Here is a 12,898-nt window from a genome sequence, read left to right as displayed (position 1 = left end):
GGGGGCAGCCGTACTAGTCGTTGAGATTCTGGTCGACTATGTCTGGCCATTACAAGGGGCACCAGGTACATTGTAATCCCCTCACGTCTATCTCTGCCATAGGACAACAAGTAATGCAGTCCCAACTGTCCCCCTCACGTGTTATCTCTCATGCGACAGTATCGCGCTGCCATTTTTCAACAAGACAAAGTTCGTCCACACATGCCATGCGTCTCTATGAACTCTCTGCGAGATGTTGCGATACTCCTGTGACAGAAAGGTCCACAGGTCTAACCCAGAGAAAACACGTTTGGGCCAGATCGGACGCCATCTTCATCTCAGTGGCACAATCCAGGATATCAGGGACCTGTTACTACAACTGTGGGCCAGTTTGCCTCAGGAGAAGATACAACAGTTTTGTGACACCTTCCCAAACGAATCAGTGTGTCCATCCAAGTGACACTGGATGCAGAAACTTACTGAAGAGTAAACTCATACAGCCCAGTAACTTGTAAAGATGACTCGATTTTGTAATCACTGAAATAACATCACATACCTTCCCAACCCGTGTAGTTTCTTTGTGTTTCTTCATCCCCCTCTGGGTGCTTCACATTTTTTGGTTATACAAGCATAAGGGTATCACGACAGCACATATTGTTTTCAGTGGCTCATTCCGAAAATATAAAGAAGGCTGGATATGAAACTTCCTGGCAGATTAAAACTGTGTGCCGGACCGAGACTCGAACTTGGGACCTTTGCCTTTCGCGGGCAAGTGAGGGGGCGTGAGTCGTGCTTAGGTAGCTCAGTTGATATAGCACTTGCCCGCGAAAGGCATAGGTCCCGAGTTCGAGTCTCGGTCCGGCACACAGTTTTAATCTGCCAGGAAGTTTCATATCAGCGCACACTCCGTTGAGGAGTGAAAATTTCATTCTAGAAACATCCCCCAGGCTGTGGCTAAGCCATGTCTCCGCAATATCCTTTCTTCCAGGAGTGCTGGTTCTGCAAGGTTGGCAGGAGAGCTTCTGTGAAGTTTGGAAGGTAGGAGACGAAGTACTGGCGGAATTAAAGCTGTGAGGAGGGGATGTCAGTCGTGCTTGGGTAACTCAGTTGGTAGAGCACTTGCCCGCGAAAGGCAAAGGTTTCGAGTTCGAGTCTCGGTCCGGCACACAGTTTTAATCTGCCAGGAAGTTTCGTATCAGCGCACACTCCGCTGCAGAGTGAAAATTTAATTCTAGGCTGGATATGTTACACAGGGAAAATTCCGCTATCTTATGCAATGTTTAACTGACGTGAGAGAAGTAATTATTATAAGTAGTTAATATGGGTCTCCAAATGTGGCGAACTGCCGACATTTTGCGAAATATGTGTCTGTGAACTTTGAATAGTGTAAAAAAATTACTTTCCTATTAATCTTGAAAGCAATTGTTAAATAAACTACAGAACATCACTACAAAAATAGTACTGCAGAACCTCTTTCGACAGAAAAATATACAGATATAAGCCAATCAGGAACAAGACGATCACTTGTCTTACTACCAACCTGCAAAACCTTGGATGAAATATACCTATTATACATTCGAATCGTCCATGTCTTTTCACGCTATGTACTGTAACAACCATATGATCTACAAAATACCTAGGCTTTTTCTTACTGAAACACTTCAGTATTTTTTATATACCAACAATTAGCGCAAATTTTATGCAGTTACTAACGATCATAATCATAAATGATATTCACACTTTCCAACAACTGCTTTGCATGTCGGCATATTGTAGGCGAATTTGATGTACCACATTTTTTCTAGTGCCAGACTACAGTTAGCAGTATTCTGACATGTCGATCTTTTTAACACGAAATATGTGTTACTACCTGTCATATTCTTTGACCTCCGACACACTGGAAATTACAACCACATACAAGTGATACTTAAATAAATAATAATTTTTAAGGTATCACATTTTTATATCGCACTTAAAGTTACAACATAATTCCTCATAGCTCCATACAGATTCGAAACCCTATAGAGGTAGCTCTGAGAATTTGTGATTGTAAATTTTTAATAGCTGTGAAAATAATTGTGAGAATTATAAAGAGAAACGTGGGGTGCAGGCAATAGACAACGGTAATGAGAGGAACTATCTACGCATCATTTATGTAGTGTAAGCGCCTCAAATTTTTCGGTTTTAACTTACAGTTAGATGTATTTTCACAAAAACTTTACAACAAAAAATTTTCAAGACTATCTGTACGGTGTTAGGAATCTCTACGGGGCCAGGAGAAATTGTTTTACACTTTCCAGTCCGATTCAAAAACATATTATATTAAAAATTAAAATTTTATTTGTATCATTATATTCTGCTTTTTAGTCCTGATTATGTGGATAATTTTTCAATTGAAGATAAGATTTCAAAAGATAAACGTGGTAAATTTCAAATTTATTTTAGTTTCTCTTCACCTGAGTCAACCAATACATTGCTGCCTCCTGCGTGTATCTCCCGAGAAGATAGTAAACGTAAAAATTAGGGAGAACGCATGGAGGCTTACCAACTGGTGTTCTTCCCGCGAACCGCTCGCGTCTGGAACAGGAAAGGGGGAAAGCGAGAGTGCTGCACAAGGTACCCTCCACAATTGACCAGACAAGAAAGCGAGTTAATATTACATTGTCATCCAGTTATGAGCTATGTTGAACGTTTCAGGTCTCTGGCACATTGGGAAGGTAATTTAAAATTAACTGCAAAATTTGAATCTAACGGATAAAGAAACAAGAAAGCGAACTAATAAAAAGCTGTTAAAAGATAAATAAATATATTAAAATTAAGTGAAGAATCTAATTACAACGACTGGAGAATCTAATTAAAATGACTGCAATATAGCCCCACCTTCCCGGTTTCTAGGCAACGGCCTTGCCGCAGTGGATACACCGGTTCCCGTCAGGTCACCGAAGTTAAGCGCTGTCGGGGGTGGTCGGCGCTTGGATGGGTGACCATCCGGGTCGCCATGTGCTGTTGCCATTTTTCGTGGTGTAGTCAGCCTCGTGATGCCAACTGAGGGGCTATTCGACCGAATAGTGGCGGCTCCGGTCAAAGAAAACCATCATAACGACCGGGAGAGCGGTGTGCAGACGACACGCCCTTCCTATCCGCATCCTCAGCTGAGGATGACACGGCGGTCGGATGGTCCCGATGGGCCACTTGTGGCCGGAAGACGGAGTGCTTTTTATCCCCGTTTCTGAGCACTCTGTAGATATCATTGTCAGGGGTTATAAGAGTGGTACATATTTCAAGTGTTTGTATTTTTTTTTTTCTAGCAGATACCTCAGATAAGTAACTTTGTTTGTGGTGTATAGAATCTAAACAGATCGACTGATGAAGTGAGCTGCTAACGGAATAGCTTGCTTATGTGTGATCTCAGGAACATTATTTTTTATGACTAAAAGTCGACATCAGTTGCATAGGATTTATTCTTGAAATTTTATCCTGCGGGACCGATATCGGACCTAATGCCTATTCTCAGGGTCACACCTTAAGCAATGTTATGTCCTGTCAACAGTCTCTGGGATATCTGCTACATGCAGTCCTACGCACATGTATGTCAGTACATGTCTTAAGTAGTTATAAACAGACGGCTATCAATTACATGGGTATGCACAGAATGAATGAGGCCAGATGTTGTGGGCTGAGCACAACATGAAGCATGTATGCCGCACGTTAACTGCGGCTAGAACTTACTGCGATTACGAGGGCGTTCTGAAAAGTAATGCCTCCTAATTTTTATGTGAAAACTGTTAATGCTTTTTTATATAAAGCAAGCGTTGTTGACATTATACATCTATATTCTTTATGTCTGCATATTTATTTCTCACTCTGAAGACGAACAAATTCTTCCCATTGATAGATTTGCTTTGTTAGTACCGTTACTGTAGAATGTTTGACTTAATGGAGCCACCATCTCACCTCTGCTAGCACCGCAGGTCCTCGAAGGTGTTCTTTAAGTTTTGGGAACAGGTGAATAGTGGATGGGGCCAGGTCGTAGCTGTGTGGAGGATGATTGTTACAGAATCACAAAACCCGCGTGTGGTCTCGCACTGTCATGCTGAAGGCAATTGCGTTCCATGTGTGGATGAACTCGATCACGTACAGCACGCTGTTTTTCACACTGCCATGTTACGTTCTATAACTCAGAGCTCTCTATTGGCATAGGGCTGCAAATATGTAGATATGAAGAATGTAAAGATGTACAATTTTAATAACTTTTATTTTATGTAAAGAGACTTAAGAGTCTTCAGCACACCCTCATAAATAGTATCTTCGCGTCACTACAATCTAAAACAAAATTCCCTATCAACGGGCCACTACTTCAACAAGAAAAATTAAATTACATTTCCTTAAGCAGTAAATAAATTTAACGTTTATATGTATGCTGGCATCATTTCAGGCAAGAATGAAAGAGAAAAGCGTACAAAGCTCGATTTATTCGAAACTTCTGTATTTAAAGCCCAATCAGAATGACTGTGCTGCCTAAGACTTTGTAAACGCAAAGTCGCCGAGCACCTAATTTCAGGCTGCAGCACCTTGAGGCCTTGTTAACATTCTGCCAGCTGTAGTGGGGGCTCCCGGTTTTAATCTGAGCGCGCAGAAACTGAGTTCTATTCAAGCGCTGCCGCTCTCCTGTTACATGAGAAAATACCCGCCTCTTTTGTTAGCCCGACTGCTTTTATTCGTAATTGTTATTCAGCTCAATGGAAATATTTCCCCTGCTTCTCATATTTCTCGACTGCGTAGTTAATAAACTTCTTTTGTTGTTGCATTCAATTTTATATCAACTACGTTCTACCGCAGTAGTCGTCATATTTCCAATCATGTCACAAAGGGGAAAATTCCATTAGTATAAGGGGGGCTGGTCGTATCACTTTTCCGTGCTTTAAGAACGTTACTTTTGACGTTAATACAAGGGATTTTAGCGTTATGCTGAAGAATAAGCGTTTAGGCAAACGAAAACATTCCCGTTATCGCAAGGTGCATGTACTGTGAGGTGACTTTCGCGCGCAGGTTTTACAAAGTTACAAACACCAGCACTTGTATAGGCTGACCAAAATCACAAACATATATTAACCTACATGCGCGCACACACACACACACACACACACACACACACACACACACACACACACACACACACACACACACACACTGTTAGTTGGTTGCATACAAAAGGCTGTGTGAAAATAGATTTTCCTGTACTTAGCACGACGGTTATAATACTTTTATGACCCTTGTCCATTTCCTAAAATAATAATAATAATGGTATTAGAAATAAAGTAACAATAATGAAAGTAAAACAGAAAAATAAGCTATCACGCCATTATCAAATAACACCTCAAATACGCTTGCATCATACTGAGCAAACAAGCTCTCCGCCTGACTAAGTTTTGTCTGTAGAAAAAATTAATACGGTGTTGGTTGGGGCGTGGTATTCGTTGCATCACATTGATTCAGGCCCTCGCTTCACTATCTTCACATTAGCTACAATGGTAATCGCCATCGTCAGTGTATTTTTTATTCTGTTACTTTTTCTGTTCCTTACATTTCGCTGCATTAATAAACTGGTGTATTTCTTCATAAAGGAATATGATGTATTCATTCATACATTCACCCATCACACACATTGCGTCATCAGTCCCATCATGAAGGAGAAACTTCAGCGTGTGCAATAAGTCAATCCATAAGTTAACACACAGCCAACATGGGTTTAGAAAACATCGTTCTTGTGAAACGCAACTAGTTCATTATTCACATGAATTGCTGAGTGCAATTGACAAGGGATTTCAGACGGATTCCGTATTTCTGGATTTCCGGAAGGCTTTTGATACTGTGCCACACAAGCGGCTTGTAGTGAAATTGCGTGCTTATGGAATATCGTCTCAGTTATGTGACTGGATTTGTGATTTTCTGTCAGAGAGGTCACACTTCGTTGTAATTGACGGAAAGTCATCGAGTAAAACAGAAGTGATTTCTGGCACTCCCCTAGGTAGTACTATAGGTCCTTTGCTGTTCCTTATCTATATAAACGATTTGGGAGACAATCTCAGTAGCCGTCTTCGGTTGTTTGCAGATGACGCCGTCGTTTATCGACTAATAAAGTCATCAGAAGATCAAAACAAACTGCGAAACGATTTAGAAGAAATATCGGAATGGTGCCGAAAGTGGCAGTTGACTTTAAATAACGAAAAGTGTGAGGTCATCCAGATGAGCGCTAAAAGGAACGCGTTAAATTTCAGTTACACGATCAATCAGTCTAATCTAAAAGCCGCAAATTCAACTAAATACCTAGGTATTACAATTATGAACAACTTTAATTAGAAGGAACACATAGAAAATGTTGTGGGGAAGGCTAACCAAAGACTGCGTTTCATTGGCAGGACCTACTAAGGAGACTACCTACACTACGCTTGTCCGTTCTCTTTTAGAATACTGTTGCGCGGTGTGGGATCCTTACCAGATAGGACTGACGGAGTTCATCGAAAAAGTTCAAAGAAAGGCAGCACGTTTTGTATTAGCACGAAATATGGGAGACAGTGTCACAGAAATGATACAGGATTTGGGATGGACATCATTGAAAGAAAGTCGTTTTTCGTTGCGACGGTATCTTCTCACGAAATTCCAATCACCAACTTTCTCCTCCGAACGCGAAAATATTTTGTTCACACCGAATTACATAGGGGTGTACGATCACCAAGATAAAATAAGGGAAATTAGAGCTCGTACGGAAAGATATAGGTGTTCATTCTTCCCGCGCGCTATACGAGACTGGAATAACAGATAATTGTGAAAGTGGTTCGATGAACCCTCTGCCAGGCACTTAAATGTGATTTGCAGAGTGTCGATGTAGATGCAGATGTAACAGGCAGAAGCAAGCACTGCTGGCTCCTTCTGTAAAGTATACTAAGGACGAACTATGACTAGCGTTAACATACTTGAAAGGTTTGTATCAATATTCATGAACCAGCACAATTTAAAATTTTACCTTATATGTGGAGGCACATGTAACCATTTGTGGACAAACCCAGGAAAGTTGTATGCTCCCATTCATACTCTTCCAACTAAAGTGTGATACCACTTTTAATAACCGACATATCGTTTCCTTAAATTTAATTATAACCCATATTATTAAAATAGATTACCTCCTGAAATATCTTTAATTAGGCGACACTTTGTTCACCATATTTTCATAGAAGGCAAGATAAATCATTAAAGCCCCTAAATACAGAACGCTATAATGCAATGCGGTGTCAATATTATCATGTTTCTGATGCAGGAGTCGATGTTGCATCACACAGCTCCATGTCCCATTTCACTTATGAAAATTCTGACATGCTTGTCCCTGATATTCACATTCGTAAATATCACGTTAAATGTGTCCCAATATTATCATACCACAGTCTCGTCAACTGATGAGTTCCCGTTTTTAGTACATGTGAACATGTGAGTGTGATCGACAATGTAAATAATGGTAGTCTTATTAGTCTCAAAGCAGATTTCGCCCAAGTATCACTCAATATGAAACTAACGGAAAAGTGACATCCTCGATCGGTATCGCGGTAACATACATCAATGTAATTGCACATAACTGTTATCAATATCATAACCACTGAAATCTTCATGGTACAGCCACTTCACATGGCCCTAACACTAACTGCAGTTCAGTTGGTTACAGAGGAAATGTTACGTTTTCGTAGTTAATATGAACTACCTATATAAACTGGATTTCAGATAAGGTGTTTTTTCTTTCTAAGTTACCAAATATTAAGTTAGACTTTGTGTGGAATTGTGAACATAGTTTATTTAGTTACATTCAGGAGACTTATTGCAGCGTGTTGTAATTTTATAAGCATACCGCTGATTTTGTATCATTTAGGTGATTTGTTTACCAAACTGTGTGATAATCAATTTAGAACCAAGTTTAGTCAGGGAACTTGAAACACTCGAAGTTTTAGACATGAATGCGACATGCTGTGTACTAAGTTGCTTGTGTCATGGAGCGACAAGCTTTCTCCATTCGGCATTTGAAGTCATCAGTGATCGTGGGTTCGGTGACATTGGCGTGATTTTTAGATAGCCCAACGAAATGAAATTTACTGCTGCTAAATAGGGCGGCTGAGCGGGCCTTTCCTAAGATCTATGGCATCCTAACCATTTTCCAGGAAATCTATTGTTCAGCTGGCATGATGACCATTGTGTTTCATCTACATACTATCTCTAATTTATCGAATGACAGTTCCAAGGAGAGGACGTAACAGCTCAATAACTTTCACCTGTCAGAGTACCTGCAACGAAGTGTGGACGGACGATTTCATCTCTTTGGGGATTTTCTGTGAACCAGTAATGCACATTTTCATGGTTCACAGCAGCATAATTAGTGAATGTGGATTCAGAGAAGCCGGCCAGTGTGGCCGAAAGGTTCTAGGCGCTTCAGTCTGAAATCGCGCGACCGCTACGTTCGCAGGTTCGAATCCTGCCTCGGGCATGGATGTGTGTGATGTCTTTAGGTTAGTTAGGTTTCAGTAGTTCTAAGTTCTAGGGGACTGATGACCTCAGATGTTAAGTCCCATAGTGCTCAGAGCCATTTTTTTTATTCAGAGAACAAAACACATTTTAATACATCCAGGATGAAGTTATTCATGACCCATTCGCAGAGTCTAACTCTCCGACTGAAATCGTTCCCATGCAGCTCCTGTGTCTTTGATATGTTATCCTGACGAAACTTGTGACCGAGTAATATTATCGTACATACGTAAGGCTGATACCAGTGACCGCAGCAACATCTCGTATGGTGACATACGGTTCGTAGGTATTGAGAATAAAACAAAAGCATCTGCATTCTCACTTCTTGCTGGACATCGTCTATTACCGCCGCACCTTCTCAGATTACTCGTTCTTCGAAGTCATTGTTCGGCACTTAGGAACTTAGGCCAGGACATCTCACTGTACAAGCTACGGCTACTTCATTGATATCGTGGCGACTGCCGGCCGCGGTAGCCGTGCGGTTCTAGGCGCTACAGTCCGGGACCGCGGGACTGATAAGGTCGCAGGTTCGAATCCTGCCTCGGGCATGAATGTGTGTGGTGTCCTTAGGTTAGTTAGGTTTAAGTAGTTCTAAGTTCTAGGGGACTGATGACCTAAGATGTTAAGTCCCGTAGTGCTCAGAGCCATTTCGTGGCGGCATTCGACGAGCATCCGCAACATACTTCGAGGATGTGTATTTAATGTTTGTTCCACGTCAGTATCTGTGGCAGACCGAACTTTGCCTCTTTGTGCATTCCGACAGGCGCTGTATAAGCCATTGTAAGGATATTCTGCAATCCAACAGAATATGGCATTAACCTCCGCGTTGACGAAGCTTGTCGTTCCGTGATACCAACAATTTTATGAACAACACGTTATATCCTCCTCTGAAACTTTGAATGTTTCCATTTCCTCCACCACAGTTGATAAAAATTTGATGTAAACACACAGTGCGCAGTTACAGAACAGAAAAAATGTTACATTTAAAAAATTACAACTCGTTGCATCAAAAATGAAAAATAGCTAAATCAGCTATATTCATAGCTCCCCAGAAAGTGTAACGTTCCTTACGCTTTATTATATAAGTACACATTTATTATCTTTTTTTTTGTAAGTTATAGAGCATCTGAAACGCCTTGTATACACTTGATCATATTGGTTTCTATCCTTTTGACATTACTGTGGCTTATTTCCTTCGTTACTTGTTCCATTAGTTGCTAGTCATCCTAGAATATTTCTCGTTACTATGTGGCACTGAGCTGAATGTATGATTTTTTTTCATCTTTCGAAACGGTCTACAATTATTCTGTATCTGTTTGATGAACATTATGTAAGAGATGCTCGTATGCCCAGTAATGTTCCTCAGTAGTCATGCTACGAAGGGCGTTTTTGTTCTGAAGGAAGCTTGGTTTTATTAAGGATTCCAATACACCATATTGTTCCCCACTCTTCTGACTACCAAGCTCTATTTTTCGACATAATCTCCGATGACTGCAACGGCCTTACGACACCTAGTGGGACGGACTGTATGCCCCATGGTACTCTACTAATCGACGTCGTTGACAAGGTCTTGCTGCATCAATAACCTCGCCGTCATCCAAAGAAAACGTACTTCTTACCGCGGAGTGCATCCTTCATTGGACCAAACAAGTGGAAGTTGGAATGTACGAGGTCCGGCTATAGGGTGGTTACAAGTGATGAAACTATGTTTCATCGTCTATGAAGCTGTTCGACAAAGAATCGTAACAATCCGGCTCGTAACACGCAAGCAATTCCGCACATGTGGCTCCTCCTTTATTGTCTTCTGTTAGCGGCGAGGAACGCAGAGTGCACACACTTTTCGAGTATCGCAACTGGTGGACGAAACTGTCAGCACTGCCAAGAGAGGACTTCAGTTGAGCAGCGAGGTGTTTCTGATCCGTCATCACCTCAAATGAGAGTGTCCGCACGTTGGAAATTGGCAGGAATCATAGGTGTGTGCTAACAGTCGGCACGCAGCAGATCGGGAGGAGTTTGCGCGATCTCGTTGGAATGATGACAGACACCTCGCCCAGCGACTCACCGTGCTTTTGTTCACAGCCAGGTCTCCGTAGATATTCTGTAAGGTCCTATGAATATCTACTATGCTCTGGTTTTCCGCGAAAAGAAACTTATTGATAGCTCTCTGCTTAATTCGCAACTCCGTTACGGACGCCATTTTGAAGGCTACGTATAGCGCTGCCACCTGTCGGAACTTCATGAAACTGTAGGAGCTCAAGTAGGAATATCGCACTATGTTCCGCAGCAAATTCGGTATTATTCTTTTTCAATCGCAATTGGCCGTGAAAAAAGTGATATATTACTTTTGAACGCCTGTCTTTCTTTTCTTGAAATCGCTTGGTCACAATAGTCACCTTATGAACAGAGTTAAATACAACGGCCATTTCCAAATTAAGCCACAATGTGCCTGTGTACAGCAGAGATTTGTTCGCGGCTGCCTGATAGGGTTAGCTATCCGCGATGCGAGAAACTTAAAGAGTCAGAGGCCAAACGGCGTCAACGCAGGAAGTTACAGTATTGGTTTCTTCGTCGAAGATCACTGTAGGAACAATGCGACGTCCTTGCCGGTTTGACTTCTCTATACATTAAAAGCGACGGCTGACACAGCTTGGAACCGTTATTGGTCTTTATGACCAAGGGCGGTGTTTTATAGCTCTCTAGCGTGTGCTCTTCGCCTTGAACAACAGCGATACTACCATCACACCATAGCTTCCAACTGTTAACAAAATTTCCCAAAAGATATGCGAAAAACGATCTGAGCTAGTAGTCCGTTACTGCATAACACTTTTTACATGTTAGATCATAAAAGAAAAAAAGCAGTAAAAACATAGCGTCGTGGACAACGTCGCTTACTACGATACTGTAATATGAAAAAGATGTCTCACGTGGAAATTGCATGTCCGTCCCTGGAAAACCGTTCGGCAATATAATCTAAAAATAAAATTTATCTTTTCCTTCTACAGCTTTCCGAAGTAGTGAAGTCTTGGGACGTACTTGTAGCTAAGTTCTCCGGTTCGTTTTATATTCTCCTTATTGTGTGACTGGAATATCTAGAGGTCCCTGCAACCCTCCCGTGCACAATTTTCCTCTTCCACAAAAATCGAATGGAAAATCTACATCTACGTCTACATGATTACTCTGCAGTCACAATCAAGTGCCTGGCAGAGGCTTCACCGAACTACCTTCAAGCTATTTCCCTGCCGTTCCACTCTCGAGCACTTATAAGCACGGTTGCCCCATTGTATGGAAATACCCGTGCACCTATGGTGCGCAAATACTGCGATGTCGTGCTGTGTAGTAGACATCAACGAAAATGCTCGAAGTGTGCAGTCAGTAGGTGACTGTCAACTGAGGCGGCCGCATGCACTCGTCCAGCGCTCAGTGAGAGAATGTATTTTCGTACAGGGACCGCATTATTTCGCGTGAGCTGTAAAAAAAGCTGTGTGCTAACAAATTTAGCAGATGTTAGATGTAGTAGTTACATACGATTGGAAAAATAACCCTTGTCAGGAAGATACACAGGAGTACAATCATCCAAACGCAAGGCTGAAGACTTTTAAATAATAAAAAGAAATGTAAAATCAAGCAGTGGAATATCCAGAATGGAATGTAACAGTATTACGAAAAGGATGGTAGCTACTCAATACATAGCGGAGATGATGAGTCGCAGATAGGCACAACAAAAGATTGTTATTAACAAGGGAACCATCGCAACCCCCTCAGATTTAGTTATAAGTTGGCACAGAGGATAGGCCTTGAAAAACTGAACACAGATCAATCGAGAAAACAAGAAGAAGTTGCGTGGAACCATGAAAAAAGAAAGCAAAATATACAAACTGAGTAGTCCATAAGCAAGATAGGCAACACCAAGAATAATGTGAGTTAAGGAGCGCCGTGGTTCCGTGGTTAGCGTGAGCAGCTGCGGAACGAGAGATCCTTGGTTCAAGTCTTCCCTCGAATGAATAGTTTTCTTTCTTTATTTTCGCAAAGTTATGATCTGTCCGTTCGTTCATTGACGTCTCTGTTCACTGTAATAAGTTTAGTGTCTGCGTTTTGCGACCGCACCGCAAAACCGTGCGATTAGTAAACGAAAGGACGTGCCTCTCCAATGGGAACCGAAAACATTTGATCGCAAGGTCACATGTCAACCGATTCCTCCACAGGAAAACACGTCTGATATATTCTATACGACACTGGTGACAGCATGTGCGTCACATGACAGGATTATGTAGTCGACACACCTAACACGTACACTTGGCAAATGGGTAAAGAGATTCTTCTACCTTGCCCGATTAGGTTTTCTTGTGGATGTGATAAT

The 12,898-nt window shown here is 41.6% G+C and overlaps 1 pseudogene; it reads left to right on the top strand.

Moving 5' to 3' along the window:
- Positions 1-2,873: 2,873 nt before the first annotated feature.
- Positions 2,874-2,991, top strand: LOC126191830 (5S ribosomal RNA; annotated as a pseudogene).
- Positions 2,992-12,898: the final 9,907 nt, after the last annotated feature.

The sequence above is a fragment of the Schistocerca nitens genome, chromosome 6 (assembly GCF_023898315.1).
Source record: "Schistocerca nitens isolate TAMUIC-IGC-003100 chromosome 6, iqSchNite1.1, whole genome shotgun sequence".
In the NCBI taxonomy this organism is placed as follows: domain Eukaryota; kingdom Metazoa; phylum Arthropoda; class Insecta; order Orthoptera; family Acrididae; genus Schistocerca; species Schistocerca nitens.
Note: the sequence above shows the minus strand (reverse complement) of the source record. Positions and strands in the feature narration are given on the sequence as shown.